Below are 21,846 nucleotides of genomic sequence, written 5' to 3'. Positions count from 1 at the left end.
CTGTCTATTTGCAACAGGTCAGTTTTAGAAAACCTCCTCTTTCTCGCACCCTGCATTCTCTTTGTGGTTTTTAAACTTAAGGTTTATTTTCATATACTTTAAATTTCTATTTCATATATAGGGACAGTTTGTCTCCATGTGTGTATGTGCACCATAGGTATTGAACATACAATACTGGGGCCAGGAGGGGGTATCAGATCCTCATGAACTGGAGTTGAAAATGGTTGTGAGCCACCAGGATGGTGTTGGGAATCAAATCTGGGTTGTCTGCAAAAGCAGAAAGATTTTGACTGCTAAGCGATTTCTCTCGCCATTATTTTTGCAGTTTTTGAATTTACACGTACCTCTGAGTGTGTGTACGTAACATATGTGTGGGTTCCTGCCAAGGCCAGAAAAGGGCTTCCTGTCCCTGAGACTAGAGTTCCAAGCTGATGAAATCCAAAAAATCTAAGTGCTGAGAATGAGAACTTGAGTCCTCTGGAAGAACAAGTGCTCTTAATCCCTGAGCCATCTCTACAACTACAGTTCTTTTACTCCCTCTTTCTTTCACTCTTTCCCTCCTTTCTCCCTCCCTCACTCCCTGCCTTCCTTCCTGCTTCTTTTATTTCTCACAGTAACTAAACTCGGATTCACATGTTAGTAGTATCTGCCATTGTTTTCCCTCATAACAACTCACATCTTGAAGTTACAGACCTACCTCTTCTGTGGAAGATGTACTTCTGCACCAAGCCTCACTTCAGTTTTTAAATTTGTTTTCAGTCCTTGAATCTAGTTACAGACTTGTCTGGGGAAAATAATATATGTTCTCAGAACCAATTTCACCTTCCTCCATAAATTTAGCATTTGGATACCATTATTTCTCATGATGCTGTCTGTGTTTGGAGCAGCTCTACATTCTGATGTGAAACTGGGCATCTATACCTGGGAGAGATAATGCATTTTATACTACCTCTAAATTAGAAGAGGATGCATCAGGACCAGAATCAGACAAACCATTATGCCAGTGGAATTTATCTATGGGTAGCTTTAAGAAGTTATTTACAGCAGTCCTTTAGTCTTCATATGTAGAGGTAGTAGGGAACAAGAAACTTATCACTTGCTTCATATGTCCCCATGTTGGCTCCCTGGGTGCTCTCCATGCAGAAGAAAGCAGGAGCAGAAGTTTAGATTTGAGACTATTTATTCTGAACTTTACTTTTTTTTTTTTTTTGCAGAATCAAGCGAATCTCCTACCATCAATTTTATCTGTATAAAATACATCTTTGATGAGAGTTACCTAAGGAAATGTGTTAGTCACCTCACACGGTGCCCAGCAAAGTACACAAGGAGTACTTGTGAAGTACTATTCACAAATACCTTCCCAGCAGCTCAAAGAAAGGAAAGGCAAATGGCACCAAGGAAAATTTTTAGCTTTTCACAAGCAAAGAAATAAAACAGAGCTACAACTAGCTCTAACATTGTGCTTTCTGATTTCAAATTTTATATTGTTTCCAGGACAGTTGTCTTTCCAATATAGACATAATGTGGTCAATAGCCCCACCCTGCTGGTAATATTCTCTATGTTGATAGCCAAGAATGAAGGAAAGGTTGGAGAACAAAAGCCATCTGAATGTTGGCATTCCCCTTATTTATGTGCTTGCTGCTGCATCCAGACCCGAGGATGTAACCTCGTCGTCTTCCCTGCACAACGGAGGCATGTGGAGGATGGACTGCACCCTGTCAGGTGCTTGTTCACAACAACTAGGAAACTAACGGTGCAATTGCACTTGCTGGAGAAAAGTGGTGATCTCATACTCCTTCCCAATGTATTGTGCTCTTTGATGCTCCCTATAGTTTGCAAATTTTGAATACAACACTTTTTTAGAAAAAAAGCTAAGGACCTTAGAGGTGGGGTGGGGTATCTTCAAGGTCAGAGTGAATGGTGGGTATGCATCACTATCATCAGTAACAGCAAGTATAGACAAACAATGCGCACCAGGATAAAGATGGGAATTCTACCTGGATTTTCATGCATGGATCTATTTATCTCCATTTTAAGCTACTCATGTGATCTATCGTCGGATCTCACCTCCACAAGGAAGAAGAGTGCTGGAGGTTGACCACATGACACTGTATGGAAGAGTGGAGGGCAGTCTTAAGAAAGAAAACAATATGAGAATAGGGAATAAATTCTGGAATTGATGTTAGTAGACAATAGACCCGAAAGTGTAATCCATGCATAGCTGTAATATTCCCTCAGCTCTATGATCTAACACAATTAATATATAGAGCTGTGACCTTGTTTCCAAAATTTATCCAAATTTTTACCATCTATGCTATGATAGTCTACACATGCATATGCATGAATATTAGAAAGCAGGAGACCTGGCAATGGTGGTGCATGCCTTTAATTCCAGCACTAGGGAGGCAAAGGCAGAATGATCTCTGTGAGTTCAAGGCCAGACTGATCTACAAGAGCTAATTACAGGACAGGCTCCAAAGCTACAGAGAAGCCTTGTCTCGAAAAACAAAAACAAAAAAAAAAGGAAGAAAGAAAGAAAAGAAGGAAAGGTGAGTATACTGTGTAGCAGGTAAGGAATGCTGCTGCAGTAAAGGCTGGGTAGGTGAAGATCAAAGCTGACACCTTACAGTTTTGTGACCTGTGAGACTATGTCTACTCAAGGCATCTTTTCCTGTTTACCCAACAGCTGACTTCTATGTCTGTATCTCTTCAAACCTGGTGTGCACATGTTTCAGGGACCAAATTTCTCCCTATTATTAACTTATCAATTGTAATGGCAAAGTGTTTACCCTAACAAACTCGCTGTAGTTAATGATTTCTTTATGATTTCTATTTCTAAACAAAATTAGAATCGGTAGTAATGAGGTCTTGGACTCTAACAGATTTTCTTGAAAGACAGCCCAACATACAATGTTTCCCTTCCTGTTAACCAAATCCTATTGCTTTGGTAGGCCTGTCCTAATCAAGCCCTACTGTCTTGGTATTCCTGTCTCAACTGAATCCCAAATGCTTCGATAATCCCAATCAACCTTTCTGGTAGAAATTTAGCAAACAAGCAAGCAAAGAAACAGGCTTGTATTCACCAGTTCCCCAAAGTCAACTGATATGCAATCCAGCAACTATACTTGGGGCACAACTTGAATTTTTTAAAAACATTTCACTTAAAAATTATGACTTATTTATCAGATTTAAAAAGAAATATCAAGAAAGTAAAGCAGTTACAAAATACAAAATATAGATCTGAATAGGAAATATTTGAAGGAAGATATATAATGGCTAATAATTTTTTAAAATAGTGTTTGACATCATTAGTCATAAGGAATCTAGAGACTGAAACTACTTTAAAACTCATCTCAGTACAGATTTAAAACATCAAGAAATCAAATGACAGTAAATATTGACACGGATTAGGGGAGAGGACACAGCTTAGTCACTGTGGGTGGCAATGGAGGCAGTTGCAGTCATCATGGAAATTAGTGTGGAGCTTCTTCAAAAGCCAGAAGAACACACCTGGACACAGTCCCAAAGGACTCTGTGTCCTACAAGAGAGTAGGACATGACTGCTCACTTCACAGTGGATATTCTCCTTCTTGAAAACTGTGCCTGGCTAACAGAGCAAACATTGCATGATTATGGACACTGTGTAGCTCCTCTTGTTGTCTTACTGATGCACTGAACATAGAAAACCACAGACTATGACACCAATTTCAACCTGTAATTTTCCATATATGTGAATTAATGTTTCTAATTTTTGCAAGAAAAAATATGTCATATGTACAAATTATTAGTAAAACCCACTTTTATGTATTTACAGTAATATGCTATACATACATATGAATATGTGTGCACATGTGTGACTATGAATGTAGAGGACAAAGGATAACCTGGGTGTTCTTACTCAGGAGTCAGAGAGCTTTTCTTTCTGAGTCAGGGTCTCTCAATTGCTGGAGTTCACCAAGTAGCACCAAGTAGTTGGCCAGTAAGCACCAAAGCACTGCCTGGCACTCCCTTCCAAATGCAAACATTCCATGAGTGTCTGCGTGTGTGTGTGTGTGTGTGTGTGTGTGCGTGTGTGTGCGTGTGTGTGTATGTATGTGTGCGTGTGTGTGCGTGTGTGTGAGTGTGTGTGTGTGTGTGTGCGCGCGTGTGTGTGTCACCCTCCATGGTGTTTTATTTTCCTAGTAGTCTCTCCCCCACTTTTTAAGGATTTGAATTCTTAACATAAATGCTAAAATCAGTAATATAAATCATAATATCTATAGGAAAAAATTTCAACTTCCCAACAATTCTAAGTAAACCTGCCAATGTTTTCTGAAAAAATGACATTTGCATTATAAATATGAAAAGATAGCACTGGCCAATAGACAGAAAGAAGAGGCAAATTAAATTAAGAAAAGCTTTATTGGAGAGTTACACCCCAAGCATCCATGAATCTGCCCTGAAGCTGGGTACACTGGGTGATACCAGGTAGGGTCCCAGTGTGGCAGGTACACTGGGTGATCCAGAAAGAGGTTCACAGGGAGAGAAAGTCACCACAGCCAGCGACACAGCTGTCGGGAGGGGATAGACAGACAGACCCAGTCTCAGTAACAAAGGAACACTTTTCATGATAGGATCTGGAAGGTGTAGGGGAGAGGAGTGATGTCCAGAAATGTGACCTAGCCTCTGTGCTGGGACTTCTTCTAGACAGAAAAAGGCACTAGAAGAAAGTAAAGTTATAATTCAAGGTTTTCTTGGACCTACCTGAGTGTCAGGCTGACCTTGCTCATATCTGCAACGAGGACACTATAAGGTCACATACACTTTACTTACACACTCTGTCCAGAGAAAGACTGCATATCACATCCAGTGTTTTTTTAAAACACAAGTGTGGGTGATTTAACTCAGACACTTGCACTTTTAGTTGAAGAAAACATCTCTCTAGCCATCTTTTTGTTTTGTTTTGTTGTTCTGTTTTTTTTGAGCCAGGGTTGCTCTGTAGCTTTGGTGCCTGTCCTGGAACTAGCTCCTGTAAACCTGGCTGGCCTCGAACTCACAGAGACCCGCCTACCTCTGCTTTATGAGTGCTGGGACTAAAGGTGTGCACCATTACCACCCAGTTCAGCCTTAGTTATTTCAAATAAAAAATCAAATGGTATCTTCACCTTCAGCACAAAACACTATCTTTAGAAATAGCATAAAAAATAGCAAATAAAAAATTAACTTGGTAGTTGTTAGAAATAAAATATGTTTAACTCTTAGGATATTTTACAGACATGATATGTAAAATCACAGACATAAATAATGGATCAGAATTCCTTTCTTACATGGGCAAATCAATTTTAATATCATTTTAGAATTAAGTTTGCATGTAAAACCATCTATCAATACACAAGAGAGGTAGAAATATCCACAAATCAACTCAATAGAGCTTTAAATATGGTTAATACAGTTGTCTAGAAAGAACTAAACGCTCTGCACATTCCCAGAATGCAGACTTCGTGTAGCAATCTCTCAGTGACCATCAGAAATTTGCAGCTATTTTTTTAACATACTGGCTATCTATAAGAATAAAGATTCTGTTGTTTAAAAATCAATTATCTATGTATCTGCAATATTTCAGATCATAGTTGTTTTTTATTATATTATTTTTTACTTTCTTTTCACAGTGCTATCTTCAGAGCCAGGACTGGCCAGGAGCTTGCTATTAAACGAGCCGGGTTTTGAGCTCTCAGAGACCTGCCTGCCTCTGTCTCCTGAGTACTTGGAGGAAAGACGTGTTCCACGTGCCCTACCTCAGAAACATGTTTATGATGCAACTATAATTTATATTTTTAACTTTCCTAAATGTTACTACCTTCAGCTAATCATATCCTATCCCTTAATATTATTTTATTAATAATGGGCTATGTTAAATGCATATCTATCTATCTCTATCTATCTATCTATCTATCTATCTATCTATCTATCTATCTATCATCAGTACAGTTTAGTGTAGCATAGACTTAAAATTGAATTTTACGCTGTGAATGAAAAAGCCAACATCACTGACTGAAAGAAAAAGGACAATTTCAGGTACATGGAAATATGAACTGTTCCCTCCCATCTGAACAATTCTCAGCAATATTGGAAGCAGCTGATGGCACTTTCACTGGGGTGAACAGCATCAGCCACTATCCCTGGGTATCGGCACCACCCCTGAGTTAGCAGGACAATGTTGGACTTTGGTGTCATTGAGAATAACGTGATCATTAGCTTGAGGAAGAAGAAGGGATGGGATGCATCTGAGATTGATAAGAAGAGGAAATAAAGGGGGGGAAGTAATGTGGCTATTAATTTAAAAATATTCCTAACTTGAAATTAACCTTTTCAAAAAAACAAGCTTGATTAATCATTCCTTAAAATATTAAAGGAGACATAAGAACTTTGTAATTGGAAAGGATGAAATACAGGAGAAGATGGAGAAGGTGGAAAAAAGAAGCCAAAAATGTAGTCAGGACAAATGTAGAGAGGGACAATAGGGGAGAAAGAAAGGAAGGAAGAGAGGGAGGAAGGAAAGGAGGAATGGAAGAATGGGGGGAGGAAGAAAAGATCGAGGAAGAGAAACAGAGCCTAGGGAATAGAAGTTGTCTAGAAAGGGTTCTGAGCAGCCAAACTTGGGATGTCTAAGACCTTGATAGCTGACACAACCCCATATGATACGCAAGGATATCCAGACATGAATGAAGCTCATCTAATACTCCCCACATTTAAAATTCTACCCAACAGGGTATTCACAAACATCCTAGTGGCCAAGTAGTGTGGAAAAATAACCAGTTAGACCACAGATGGGTTTAGCAGGGAGCAGACTACAGACATAGCTGATTTCTGTTGATAAAAGGCAGTTTAGAAAGAAATGGTGAGTTTCCCAAGGAACAAAACCAATAAATCAGTTATCCACTGACTTGCTAGCTCCCAGTTGTCCTTTCAAGAAAATACCTAAAAGGGAAAAGTGCCTAATAAAGCTACAGACAGATCACCCAGTGCCATGAGGGTAACATATTACATGGAAGAGCCTGAGTAAGATATTATTTGAGCAAGGGAAGGCAAATTATTTCCAAGATGCAGCTGGTTAAACTGTACTGCAAAACAGCTGAGCCAAGGATCCCTGCCATCTCAACCAGGAGATCACCGAGGGGCAACCAGCATAAACAATACCTGGCTTTGTACAGAGTCCTAGCATAATTAGAGGCGCAGCTCCTCCCACACTGGACTCCCACGCTGGACTCCCAAGCTGGCTTCACCACTCTACTTTGTGTGAACATGATATCTTTTGGTAATTTAGAGCCAACAAGAGAAAGATTTAAAAAAATTAAGTAGTTCATTTGATCTAATCTCTCTTCCACCCAGTATTTAACCAACCTGAGTTGAGTTTATAATACACTAGAGTTTACTGAAATTAGCAGCTGGGAGGTAATTGCTTGTGGAAAGGCTTTAGAGTAGGAGCAACCGTGGCGCTCAAGCTCTCCAGCTGATCGTCTGAGTTCTTAGTTACATCTGCTGAAGGAATCGAACAATTTGTATTACTTCATATATTCTCTCCCAGGCATGGAACAGATGCAGGACCAGAAATTATTCCTCAGTTCTCGTGTTTCGTGTATTTGGGAATATTGTATTATATATGATTTCTGAAAATTGATACTTGCAAAGACATTTTCTCTCCAAAACTTTCCGAGTTCCAACAACTCCTTGGTCTGCCTGTCACAGAGAAGTCAATCACTTAATTTGGTCTATCACAGAGTATTCCTTGTTATTTTGAATGACATACTCAGAGCTGGGGTGAAGGGTCAGTAAGAACCCTTGTTGCTCTTACAGAAGCCCTGGGTTCAGTTCCCAGCACCCACCTTGAGGTTCACAAGGGATTTATTTTTTTTTTTAATTTTTTAATGGGTTTTCCAGCAAGAGTCAGAAAACCTGCTAGACAAATTCTAAAAGAGCTGTAAGACTTCACAAGGGATTTATTAACCCTGGCTCTTGGGAATCATATGCCTTTTCTGGCCTCCAAACATACACATGTATGTATGTTGCAAATATGCATTAATGGAAATGAACAGTCATGCATATATAATAAAAATGATTTTTAAAGAGCAAAATGATTCCCTGGTCCAATCTTGTACTATAGCATAATGCTGCTCTGGAATTTTTATCAAAATTCTGAAGCTATTCCAAAAATATTAAAGGGACTCTACCATAATATCATAGTAGCTTTCTTTATTATCCTACAAGTGCCTTAATTTGGATTAACTATCTGGACTTTAGGCAGAATTGTCACAAAATTCAATATTAAACATTTTCCGGATCTTGTGGTCTAGTACTTCTCAGACTTTTAATTGTATCCGAATCGAGAGGGTTGTGTTAAAATTAAGTTTGACTAGGTATATTTGAGCAAACTCTATACTTCTAGCTTGTTCTCAGAATGGTCCTGACATGTTGGTGTGGGCCCTACAGCAAAGTTTGAACCAGTTCAAACCCTGGAGGTACAGGGCAGTCAAGAAGCTCATGATGCATTCATTTTATTTGTAAAGACTGCCCATTTCTTTCAACTAGTAGTTCACTGCTAAAATTTGCACGAGGCGAAGTCAGTGACCCCCATATCACTGTGAAGGCTGATGTAGTGTCATGGATGTGGGCGCTGTACAGCTCTCCTTTGGAGGAAGGTTCGGAGGACAGCAACGGTGATTCATATGTACACCACTGCTCTCATTAGACCTTAGAACTCAGTATTGTGGACTGGGCAGCTTTGTTGTTCAGTGGAGCCTTTTTCAATCACGTTCTGTACCCAGGATTTTAAGTCAGCACTTATTTAATGGAGAACACATTCAAGAAATTTAATATTTTTTGGCATTGCTTCCACCTGCTTTAAAACAAGGACAGATTCATTAAAACCCTTGACGTTATTGAAATAGAGAAAAAGCCTGCCGGTACTTCATGTGTGATTTTATTGGACCATGACTTGATGTGGATGGTGAGGGCAGTATCAGACACACGTCTCATTAAATCAGCCAGAACATGAGGACCATGTGGCCCAAGGCTTTGCGAATGATAGGAAGATACCATCTGATACGTGGTTGTGCTGAGTTGCAATGCTCCCACTCACAGGGCTGGACTCATCTAAGTGGTGCCATTAGAAGCAGTGTGCCAAGTCATCATTAACCACCCACAGCTTCGCCCTGGGAGAAATTGATGTTACCTATGGAGTTGTAACTAAAGCACTCTTTTTCTCAGTGCTGTTCTAAGTTATGTTCTCACATTGACACAACAGGCCAGAACCAACTTAACACCCTATTATAACTTATTTTGAGATCGGTGGATTGTAACAGTTGAACATTACTACCTCCTATCGTGCAGTGCTCTTCTGGGTGGTGCACGGTGAGGAATTGCTGTCTGGCATGAACTGAGTTTATACTCCAGTCTCGACACAGAAAAGCAGACGGAACTACCTTCCAAGAGCACTTTGTCAGCAATCTCCCCCAGACAAGAACAGGGTTAAAACCTCACTTTGTCTGTACCAGTTGGAGTTTTTCAAATTGCTGCGCTTAATGAAGAAAAGCTACTGAGCAAAGGATTGCACAAAGCAGAGCTGCTCCCTGCCGGAGGATGGCAGCAGATAAAATAAATGCCACCTTGCAGGCTCACAGAGAGGAGTCAAGGCTAGATTGCCACTGTCTGCTACTGAAATGCTTTTCAACTATGACGTCTAATTCAGTAATGGACCAATGAGGAATCTGATATGATACTGGATATGCACACGGATGACAAACTGAGAGCTGAGGCCCAGAATGGCTAAGCAAGCAAAGAAGCTTGTTAACCTGAGTTCGATCCCTGGGATGCACACTATAGAAGGGGGGAACTGACCCTGGAAACTCGTTTTCTCACACCCATGCATATAATCATGGCCCTTGTCTTGTGAGACCACACACACATACACACACACACACACACAGAGAGAGGGGGGGGGAGAGAGAATAAATCAAAGTTAAACTTTGAAAAGAAGAAAAAATAGAAGATAGATGAAGTCGAGTAATAACTGGTAAAAGCATTAAATATTTCTACAGGGGATTTGGATTAAAGGGCACCAACAGAGACAGAGAAAGAGTGTTGATAAGTAATCTGTGTATATGGAATAGAAGAATCTCCTCAACCTGATCACCATTCCACTGACTGAATTTGTTTTGGTATTCCGGTGGGAACCAGAGATATTCGAGAATGCTTGAATGTCGAAGTGGGTATGGTCCAAACGGAGACACCCGGCTGAAAATCCACTTTCTGCTCCAGTCACTGTGTTGGCACAAACCATAATGGAGGAAACAGAAACCATAATCTGGGGACAGTTCTGAGATGCTGGGACTCTATTCCGAGGAGCACAAAGCTACCTCTAAGGAATGCTAAAACATTAATATTATTTTGTTCGTATCTCAGAACCCTTCCTTATCACCAACGCTGCTTGTTGTAGAATCGGTCGGTTCCTGCAGCTGCAGCGGCCCAGGTCTGCAGACACCTGGTGCGGTGCACTTTTAGTAAAGGAGTAGAAAGCTGCTTTGTCACCTCACAGGGTGTGACAGAGTTGTCTCACACCTCACAGGGTGTGACAGAGTTGTCACCTCACAGGGTGTGACAGAGTCACTGAATCAGTGTCTGGACGGCTGAAAGTCCCACTCACAGCACTCACAAGAGTTTACAGTGAGGTTTTATGTCTCGTGCGCCATGATGTCCTGGAACTGAACGGGTTTTGGTTGTTGTTATTTTTGTTTGTTTCTTTTTATGTATCCCTTGGGCATTCTAACAATCGAAACGATATTACAAGGCAAGATAGGCCAAGCCTTTATACTCCATAGATGTCTAAAGTCTGCCTCTGTACTTCTGGATTTGAGTGGCAGGGAAAGCATGCACTGCTGGAATAGGCCAAGTTAGGGTCAAAGGTTAGAGAAGTGTGGGGTCAGCAGGAAAACGCGATTCTGCTGAGGAAATTTTCAATTATGTACTACTCTCTCAAATTTCACTTGAGAACAACATTTGTCTTCTAAAAGGTTTAATTCCCATCATTTTGCCTCTTCTTGCTCGCTCTCATCACATATGCAAGCCATGAAGCTTACCCATAGTGTTCTTAACATTAAAACACAGCTAGAAATTGGTGGTATAACAGTAGATCCTATCACAAAGTAGCATTTTTCTGGTTTTGATGGCCCTTTATTTGGCCTTTCTGAACACCTACACTCATATCTCTCTCTCTCTCTCTCTCTCTCTCTCTCTCTCTCTCTCTCTCTCACAAACACACACACACACACACACACTAAATAAATAAATAAATAACAAATAAATGGTTATATAAATACAATCATAACTTAAAAATAAATCTGTTTCTAAGTGACAGATATGATGACCAGGCTATTTTATCTTATCCTGTTCTCTAGGCAGACAGTGTTCATGCAGCAGTTAGGCCACTAAAGATGGGTGCTGTGAAGATGGATGTTGGTTCTAAAGCTGCCCCTTCAAGGTTGGTTTCCTGGGGCTAGGACAATGTATGTGTGCGCACATTTTTCTCCACCCCCCCCATGTCACCATGCTAGCTCCCTCTTCACACCCCAGTCAAGAAACAAACAAGATTGCTTTTGCTATTTCAAGTTCCATTTTCAAACTGAATTTTCAAAAATTCAGGCTAAGTATACTTGAGGGAGAATTATAATTGCTCCAGATAATGAATTACTTTTCCAAAACAGCAACTGTGATAATTACTCAACCTAAGAAACTGGAATCCCAGTACAAAAGCATGTTTAGGCTTCCCAGCTCCCAGTGCAGACAGGAAGACTGCTTTCAGGTGGCTCTGTGCTACAACCACTTACCTCCAGGTAGCTGTGGTTGTGCCGCTGAATTTCCTCGTTCCTGAAGCAGAGCACGAAGCCTGGACTGGACCAGATGTCCTTTGCTGGGTGTTTGCTGCACTCCGACTACAGGAACCTTCCTTTTCATTTTGTATAACAAACAGAATGCTTGTGGAACACTCCCTCAGTCACTACCTGTTTCTTCACCATGCAGAGGAGAGTGACATTCTCTAGCTTCTAGCCTAGCTTCTGGAGCTTATGCAAAAGATTGTGTCTTCATGACACTTGGTCTCAATCCTGTCTTCTCCTGAACTGCTAACTTCCATTAGCAGTTTTAGTTCTGTTTTCTTAGCCTAAATGTGACACTGGCATGTATGACCCTGAATGGCTTCTGTGATGGACCATTTACATAACGTGGAAGGAAGGGCGCAGACCTCCCAATTATAGATTCTAAACTGACAGTGATGTAGGGTTAGTAGCGTTCTCTTCTATTCTTGACTTTTTTCTATGTTCTTGTTCTCTGCTATAGTCTTCTCTAGGTCAGCTTCAAGAACATGTAAAAGCCTCTGCTTTATTAAGCAGAGTCATTCAGCCCTTTCAGTCTCTCAGCATGGACCCATTTGGTCCCAGCTTTAAAAGTACACTTTTGTAAAGCAGCATCATCTTTCAAAGTATCTCTCTAAGAACTGCCATTTATTTTGTTTGCCAGAGAGTTTCGCTAATGGCTTTTATAAACTGGCCATCATTTCGAGATATTCTCTCTGCAGTTTTCCTTTTGGAAATCGCTATATTACCTGCAAATGACCTCCAATTTGAGGATACTCCTCCCCACCATGTATCTCAAACTCTCCGAGCTGTTTAGAAAGAGATGAAGCTTGCCACCCAGGAGAGCTACACAGCACCTGACTCCAACTCATAACTAATGAGAGAGAACAAAGCCTTGCTGGTGTTCAACTGCATCAAACTGTGAGTTTGGCCAAAAGAAAACTTTTAACTCAACCTGATTCTGCTTCTCAAGGCACAGTCTTCCCATTCCAGGTCTCTGTCTAGTCTAAAGGGTGCCATACTTCTTCCAGCCATGTCTCTGTGTCCATTATTCTGTAGTGCATTACCTAATAAGAAAGCATGCCATTTGTTTAGCATTCACAATGTTTCTGCATTGCCCTAATAGTTTTGCATGGAGGAACTCTCATAAAACTCAGGGGGTCAAACCCAAGAAGCAGATATGAAAGTAGGGGGAGGCTTCAGGAGAAGAAGGGGGAGAAAGGGAGAGAAAAGGGTAAAGAACAATGAAAATTTTCTATATAAATGCAAGAAAGTGTTCATAAATAATTTAAAAACAGGCTCTCTCACAGAATCTGTAGAAAATGTGCAGCAAAAACCATAGGCATATGAAAGAGAATGGGATAGGAGGGGCATCCCATCTCAAGGGTGGAATGGAATGTGCTTAACATGTCAAAGATGAGCCACTTGTATGATGAGAGTTTTCGGTTTTCATTTCATTTATTTATTTATTTTAGAAAGAATAGGATGAATGGCCAAGGAGGGCAGAATCCTGTGCTCATGATAACAAGCTTACAATTGACCATCTCACCCATGGTTCAAATACTGCTTTCATTACAGGCGATTGATCTGGGGTGTTGATAGTGATGTAGAAAAGACTGGGCATTAGTGAGCTAATTAATCAACAGGTTGAAAAGTGAGTTGAAGCACGACAGAAATAAGCAGACAAAAAGTGCTAGTATTAGTCTGGTCAGGATTAAATAAATTGAAATAGAAAAACAAAAATGATACAAGAGGCGGAGCTCTCCTGAATCCCCTCCCAGCCTTTATCCAGGTACACCTTCCTCTCTTCCCCCCCTCCCCTCTGGAGACACAAGATCTCCCCAGAGCTGCTCCCTTGCACGCTGGGCCTGGTCTGTGGGCTCGGTCCGGCAGGGGCAGCTCAGGTGCTTTGAGAGCCTGTCTGAGGACAGGCAAGCCCTGTCTCAGCTCAATCACATTCCTGGCCAGCAAGAGAGAGTGAACTTCTAGCAGACTTCCACTGGAGGTGGGGTGAGTTTTCCCCTGGCCAGAGGGCTCCCTCTAGGAGGAATTCAGCCTTTCCCCGCCCCCCTCGACAATCTGGTCACCAGGCAGAGGCGACTCCTCCCTGCGGAGGTCTCCTGAATCCCCTCCCAGCCTTTATCCAGGTACACCTTCCTCTCTTCCCCCCTTCCCTCTGGGGCCACAAAATCTCCCCAGAGCAACTCCCTTGCTCGCTGGACCTGGGTTGTGAGTACAACCCGGTAGTAGGGAGTGCCTGTTTGTCAATAGACTGCCTGAGGAAAGGTAGGTCTTCTGTCAGTGAATTCCCTGCCCAACAAGGGAACCTGACCTGCTACTAGAAGATCCAGTAGAGAGTATTTGAAGGAAGAGATGGGCAGACGCCAAGGCAAGAACTCCTCCAACAATCTAAAAAACAACATGAAAACACCAGAACCCAATGACCCTACAATAGAAGGACTTGAACCTCTTAATTCAGAAAAAGCGGGAAAAAATGCCATTATGAAAGCAATAGAGTCCCTTAAACAGGATATGAATAACTCCCTTAAAGAACTGGATGAGAAGTATAACAAGAAGATTGAAGAAATGAGTAAAGAAATGGATGAAAAATACAAAAAAAACATCGAAGAAATGAGTAAATCCATGAATGATATATTGGGAAACCAAGAAAAAACAATCAAACAGGTAATGGAAACAGTTCAAGAATTGAAAATTGAAATGGAGGCAATGAAGAAAACACAAAACGAGGGCCGGCTGGATATGGAAAATCTAGGTAAACGAACAGAGACTACAGAATCAAGCATAACCAATAGGATACAAGAGATGGAAGAATGAATCTCAGAGTCTGAAGATACCGTAGAGAAAATAAATGCTCTGATCAAAGAAAACAGCAAATCCAATAAATTCTCATCACAAAACATTCAAGAAATCTGGGACACAATAAAAAAAACCAAATCTAAGAATAATAGGGATTGAAGAAGGAGAAGAACTGCAGATCAAAGGACCAGAAAATATATTCAACAAAATTATAGAAGAAAACTTTCCCAATCTAAAGAATGATATTCCTATGAAGGTTCAAGAAGCATACAGAACACCGAATAGGCTTGATCAAAAAAAACATCCCCTCGCCATATAATAATCAAAACACAAAACATACAGATTAAAGAAAGAATATTAAGAGCTGCAAGGGAAAAAGGGCAAGTAACTTATAAAGGTAAACCTATCAGACTCACACCGGACTTCTCTATGGAAACCATGAAAGCCAGAAGGTCCTGGATAGAGGTACTGCAGAAACTAAGAGTCCATGGATGCAAGCCCAGACTACTATACCCAGCCAAGCTATCATTCACTATCGATGGAGACAACAAAATATTCCAGGATAAAAACAAATTTAAACAATTTGCAGCCACAAACCCAGCCTTACAGAAAGTAATAGAAGGAAAATTGCAACCAAAGGAGTCCAACATTGCCAGCACTGCTTACAATAACTCAGACATCTAGCGACCCTTCAAGAGCTTGACTCAAAGAAGGGACACATACAAACTCTATTAATCAAACAAAAAATAATAATAACCGGAATCAACAACCACTGGTCATTAATATCACTTAATATTCATGGACTCAATTCACGTATAAAAAGGCACAGACTAAGAGACTAGATACGAAAACAGGATCCAACATTCTGCTGTTTACAAGAAACACACCTCAACCACAAAGACAGACATTTACTCAGAGTAAAGGGTTGGGAAAAGGTTTTTCAAGCAAACGGACCTAAGAAACAAGCAGGCGTGGCCATTCTAATCTCCAACAAAATTAACTTCAAACTAAAATCAATCAGAAGAGATGGAGATGGACATTTTATACTCATAACAGGAACAATTCATCAGGAGGAAGTCTCAATCCTGAATATCTACGCCCCTAATATAAAGCCTCCTACTTATGTAAAAGAAACACTTCTAGAACTCAAGGCAGTCATCAAACCACACACACTAATAGTAGGAGATTTCAACACTCCTCTCTCTCCAATGGATAGGTCAATCAGACAGAAACCTAACAGAGAATTAAGAGAATTACTGGAGGTATTGAATCAAATGGACTTAACAGACATCTATAGAACATTCCACCCAAATAGGAAAGAATATACCTTCTTCTCTGCAGCTCATGGAACCTTCTCGAAAATTGACCACATACTGGGTAACAAAGCAAACTTCCACAGATACAAAAAAATATTAGTAACCACTTGTGTCTTGTCAGACCACCATGGATTAAAGTTAGAATTCAAGAACAGTGCTACCCCCAGGAAGCCAACAAATTCATGGAAGTTGAACAGTCAACTACTGAATCACCCCTGGGTCAAGGAAGAAATAAAGAAAGAAATTAAAGTCTTCCTTGAATTTAATGAAAATAAAGACACAACATACTCAAACCTATGGGACACTATGAAAGCAGTGCTAAGAGGAAAGTTCATAGCACTAAGTGCCCAATTAAAGAAAACGGAGAAAGCACACATTGGAGACTTAACAGCACACTTGAAAGCTCTAGAAAAAAAAGAAGCTGATTCACCCAGGAGGAGTAGAAGACTGGAAATAATCAAACTGAGGGCTGAAATCAACAAAATAGAAACACAGAAAACAATCCAAAGAATCAATGAATCAAAAAGCTGGTTCTTGGAGAAAATCAACAAGATCGACAAACCCCTATCCAAATTAATCAAACGGCAGAGAGAGAACATGCAAATTAATAAGATCAGAAATGAAAAGGGGGACATAACCACAGACACAGAGGAAATTCAGAGAATCATTAGATCTTACTACGAAAATTTATATGCCACAAAGTTGGAAAATGTAAAAGAAATGGACATTTTTTTTAGATAAGTACCATATACCAAAGTTGAACCAAGAACAGGTGAACAATCTAAATAGACCTGTCAGTCATGAAGAATTAGAAGCTGTTATTAAAAATCTCCCTACCAAAAAAAGCCCAGGACCAGATGGTTTCAATGCAGAATTCTACCGGAACTTCCAGGAAGAGCTAATACCTATACTCCTTAATGTATTTCACAATATAGAAACAGATGAATCACTGCCAAACTCTTTTTATGAAGCTACAGTAACCCTGATACCAAAACCACACAAAGACACAACCAGGAAAGAGAATTACAGACCAATATCACTCATGAACATTGACGCAAAAATACTCAATAAAATACTGGCAAACCGAATCCAAGAATACATTAGAAAAATTATCCATTATGATCAAGTGGGCTTCATCCCAGAGATGCAGGGCTGGTTCAACATACACAAATCTATCAATGTAATCCATCATATAAATAAACTGAAAGAAAAAAACCATATGATCATTTCATTGGATGCTGAAAAAGCATTTGACAAAATTCAACACCCATTTATGATAAAGGTGTTGGAGAGACTGTGGATACAAGGATCATACCTAAATATAATAAAAGCAATATACAGCAAACCGTCAGCTAACATCAAATTGAACGGAGAGAAACTCAAAGCCTTTCCACTAAAATCAGGAACACGACAAGGCTGTCCACTCTCACCATTCCTCTTCAATATAGTGCGTGAAGTTCTAGCAATAGCAATAAGACAACATAAGGGGATCAAGGGGATTCGAATTGAAAAAGATGAAGTTAAACTTTCGTTATTTGCAGACGATATGATAGTGTACATCAGCGACCCCATAAACTCTTCCAAAGAACTCCTACAGTTGATAAACACCTTTAGTAATGTGGCAGGATACAAGATCAACTCCAAAAAATCGGTTGACCTCCTATATACAAAGAATAAAGAAGCAGAGAGGGAAATCAGAGAAACATCACCTTTCATGATAGCCACAAATAGCATAAAATATCTTGGGGTAACTCTAACCAAGGAAGTGAAAGACCTATTTGACAAAAACTTTAAGTCTTTGAAGAAAGACATTGAGGAGGATACCAGAAAATGGAAAGACCTTCCCTGCTCTTGGATAGGGAGAATCAACATAGTAAAAATGGCAATTCTACCAAAAGCAATCTATAGATTCAATGCAATTCCCATCAAAATCCCATCAAACTTCTTTACAGACCTTGAGAGAACAATAATCAAGTTTATATGGCAAAACAAAAAACCCAGGATAGCCAAAACAATCTTATACAATAAAGGAACCTCTGGAGGCATTACCATCCCTGACTTCAAACTGTATTACAGAGCAACAGTATTGAAAACAGCTTGGTATTGGCATAACAACAGAGAAGTCGACCTATGGAATCGAATAGAAGACCCGGGTATTAACCCACAAACTTATGAACACCTGATTTTTGACAAGGGAGCTAAAGCTATACAATGGAAGAAAGATAGCATCTTTAACAAATGGTGCTGGCATAACTGGATGTCAACCTGTAGAAGAATGAAAATAGATCCATATCTATCACCATGCACAAAACTCAGGTCCAAATGGATAAAAGACATCAACATTAATCCGACCACTTTGAACCTGATAGAAGAGAAAGTGGGAAGTAGTCTACAAGATATAGGCACAGGAGACCACTTCCTAAGCAGAACCCCAGGAGCGCAGACAATAAGAGAAACAATAAATAAATGGGACCTACTGAAACTGAGAAGCTTCTGTAAAGCAAAGGACACTGTCAGTAACACAAAAAGGCTACCTTCTGACTGGGAAAAGATCTTCACAAACCCAGCAACAGATAAAGGTCTGATCTCCAAAATATACAAAGAACTCAAGAAACTAGACACTAAAACTCTAATTAACCCAATTAAAAAATGGGGTACTGATCTGAACAGAGAATTCACTACAGATGAACTTCGAAGGGCTAAAAACCACTTAAGGTCATGCTCAACCTCCTTAGCAATCAGGGAAATGCAAATCAAAACAACTTTGAGATATCATCTTACACCTGTCAGAATAGCCAAACTCAAAAACACCAATGATAGCCTATGCTGGAGAGGATGTGGAATGAGGGGAACACTCATCCATTGTTGGTGGGAATGCAAACTTGTGCAGCCACTGTGGAAATCAGTGTGGCGGTTTCTCAGGAAACTGGGAGTCAACCTCCCTCAGGACCCAGCAATTCCACTCTTGGGAATATACCCTAGAGATTCCTTAACATACTACAAAAGCATTTGTTCTACTATGTTCATAGCAGCACTATTTGTAATAGCCAGAACCTGGAAACAGCCTAGGTGCCCCTCAATAGAAGAATGGTTAAAAAAGGTGTGGAACATATACACATTAGAGTTTTACTCAGCGGTAAAAAACAATGACATCTTGCATTTTGCATGCAAATGGATGGAAATAGAAAACGCTTTACTGAGTGAGGTAAGCCAGACCCAAAAAGAGGAACATGGTATGTATTCACTCATAAGTGGATTCTAACCATAATTAAAGGTCTTTGAGCCTATTATTCGTGATCCTAGAGAAGCTAAATAAGAAGATGAACCTGATGAAGATTATTTAGCTATCCGCCAGGAGGTAGGAAACAGACAAGAGTCCCAGGTAACCTCGGGTGCATGGGGGGGTGGGAGGGTTGTCGGAAAGGGAGAGGGTTAGAGAGAAGGGAGTAGGGGAGGATTGGGGAAAGATCGGGGGACTTGGAGAGGGGGAGGGAGGAAGGATGGATATGGGATCAGGCAAGTATATACCTCAACTAAGGGAATCATTTTAGGGTTTACAAGAGACTTGATTATAAAGGGGATCCCCGGTCCAAGGAGAGATCCCCAGATGGTTCTCTGGACAGAGGAGAGAGTGCCTGAACCGGCCTTGGCCCACAACCATACTGATGAATATTTTGCATGTCACCATAGAACCCTCATCTGGCGATGGATGGAGATGGAGGCGGAGAACCACGTTGGAACACTGGACCTAGCTCCCTAGGTCCAAATAAGAGGCAGAAGGAAAGAGAACGTGAGCAAAGAAGGCAAGGGCAGAGGAAACCTTCATCCGACGTTGGATCGCGATACAGATGGAGACCCATATTGGAACACCGAACTGAGCACTCCACGGTCCAAATGAGGAACAGAAAGATGAAGAAAATTAAAAAAGTAATCAGGACTGCGAGGGATGCGAGCACCCACTGATACAAGGGAACTGATATAATGAGAGTTCACCAAGGCCTGTTGGACTGGGACTGAACGAGGATGTGATCCAACCAGATTCTCTGAATGTGGCTGGCCCGGAGCCTTTTTGAAAAGCCATTGACAATGACACTGGGACTTGCTTTCTCTGCATATACTGGATTTTGGCGCTCCAGTCTGTTTGGACTCTCACCTTTCCTGGACCTGGAGGGAGGGGGGAGGAACTTGAACTTCCCACAGGGCAGGAAACCCTGACTGCTCTAGGGGATAGAGAGGGAGAAGGAGAAGGAGTGGGGGGAGTGGGAGGGTGTTGGGAGGAGGGGCTGAAATGGAAACTTTTATAATTTAATAAAAAAAATTCTATAGCCATTACAGAAAAAAATAATAAAAGTATTTAAATATTAACAAAAAAAAAATGATACAAGATGTTGCAAAATAAGAGGTCCCTAGAGGAGAACCTGAGACTGCTTTTCCTCAAAATCAGAAAAAAAAAATCTAATTGCATTCTAAATACTTCTCATTACACTCACAGAAAGTTATTGCTCTCACTTCCCAAGGAAAGAAGCTTTCTTTAACAGCACACAGAGACCACCATAGAAATCCACAGCTGGTCAACAGAAAAAGAACTGAGAGATGTCAACCCTGGCTGATACAGCTACAACACAACCTCTACACCCAAGGCCGAAAGAGCATCACAGGAAAGGTGGCGGGGAGACTGCAGGAGCCAGAGGACTTGGACGCCTGCTGCAAGATTTCCATCTAGCTACTTATCTGTACCTATTACACCACAGAATATGGTTGTCTAATTGGCCTACACAGTAACACTATCAACTGACGTGCCAACAAGAAATGGTCATGGATTGGAGGGAGAGCAGGGAAAACGGGAAGAGTTTGAAGGGTGGGGGAAGGGTCAAAATAGTGGAAATATATTACTCATGGGTGAAATTCTCAAAGAAAATACATTAAAAGCTGACTGAGTAACTCACTGAAGGTGGCATAAGGAAGTTGAGAAAGCAGAAAAGAACTGAAGAACAACATTGGCCATTGACTACCAGAGAAAGCTTACATTCAAAATTTTCCTTCATATATTAGTGTTTAGTAAGGAAAAAATGTCAAGTTCTTAATACATTGCAAACTTCTTTAGATGTTTCCTTCATGGGATCACACAAACCTTCCTTTCTATCACTCACTCTTCAGACTTAAAACCATAATATTTTATTTAACATTAGCATTGTGTCCACTTCATGCTGGGTAGTTTGTTGTTTTCCACTGAGTCTGTAAACTCAACGAGGTTCACAAAGAATGTTTGGTGAGATCTAGTTGTGTTTTTCTTTTCATTTTTGCTGTGTTAAAAATTAAACCTAAGAAATTTGAAATACTAAATAAAAAATAAACTAAAAACTAACACACAAATTAGTTTTAAAACTATAATAATCCACAACATCTTAATTATATATTAAAAATAGCTTTTGTTGTTTCTAAAAGTAAACAAAAGAGTAGTAGAAGTGATATCATTATAAGGTTGTTTGTCAGATGGAGTCTGGCCTCGAATGAAGAAAGGCTTCTTGGTCTTCTTTACGATCACTTGGACTTTCCTCTGAATCATCTGATGAAAGTTTATCTTATGCTGACATGAAAGAAAACGGGAGGAGTTTTAGTGAAGAAGGGTTTAATTCAAATAGGTAGTACTCAAAACTCAGTACAGAGTTTAAAAACGTTTTCTTTGTGTGAGCATGCACACACGTGTGTCATGCACAGAGGCCAGCAGAGGGCAGAGAGTGTCCTCCCTATACTTCTCCAATGATTCCTTCAAAGTGGTGTCTCTCCATGAGCCTGGTTCTTCTATTTTCTCAGTAAGGCTGGATGTCAG

At 40.4% G+C, this 21,846-nt stretch overlaps 1 protein-coding gene and 1 non-coding gene across 2 annotated transcripts in view; both read right to left on the bottom strand.

Annotated features, from left to right (window-relative positions):
* Window positions 1-21,846, bottom strand: part of Cntn5 (contactin 5) — a 1,188,481-nt gene that overhangs the window by 640,024 nt on the left and 526,611 nt on the right. The gene's annotated exons all lie outside the window — the stretch shown is intronic.
* Window positions 7,906-7,967, bottom strand: LOC125400886 (U7 small nuclear RNA). Its single transcript, XR_007232123.1, has one exon. It is a non-coding gene; the product is annotated as a U7 small nuclear RNA (small nuclear RNA).

Source organism: Myodes glareolus, chromosome 4 (assembly GCF_982192425.1).
Source record: "Myodes glareolus chromosome 4, mMyoGla1.1, whole genome shotgun sequence".
Taxonomy (NCBI): Eukaryota; Metazoa; Chordata; class Mammalia; order Rodentia; family Cricetidae; genus Myodes; species Myodes glareolus.
Note: the sequence above shows the minus strand (reverse complement) of the source record. Positions and strands in the feature narration are given on the sequence as shown.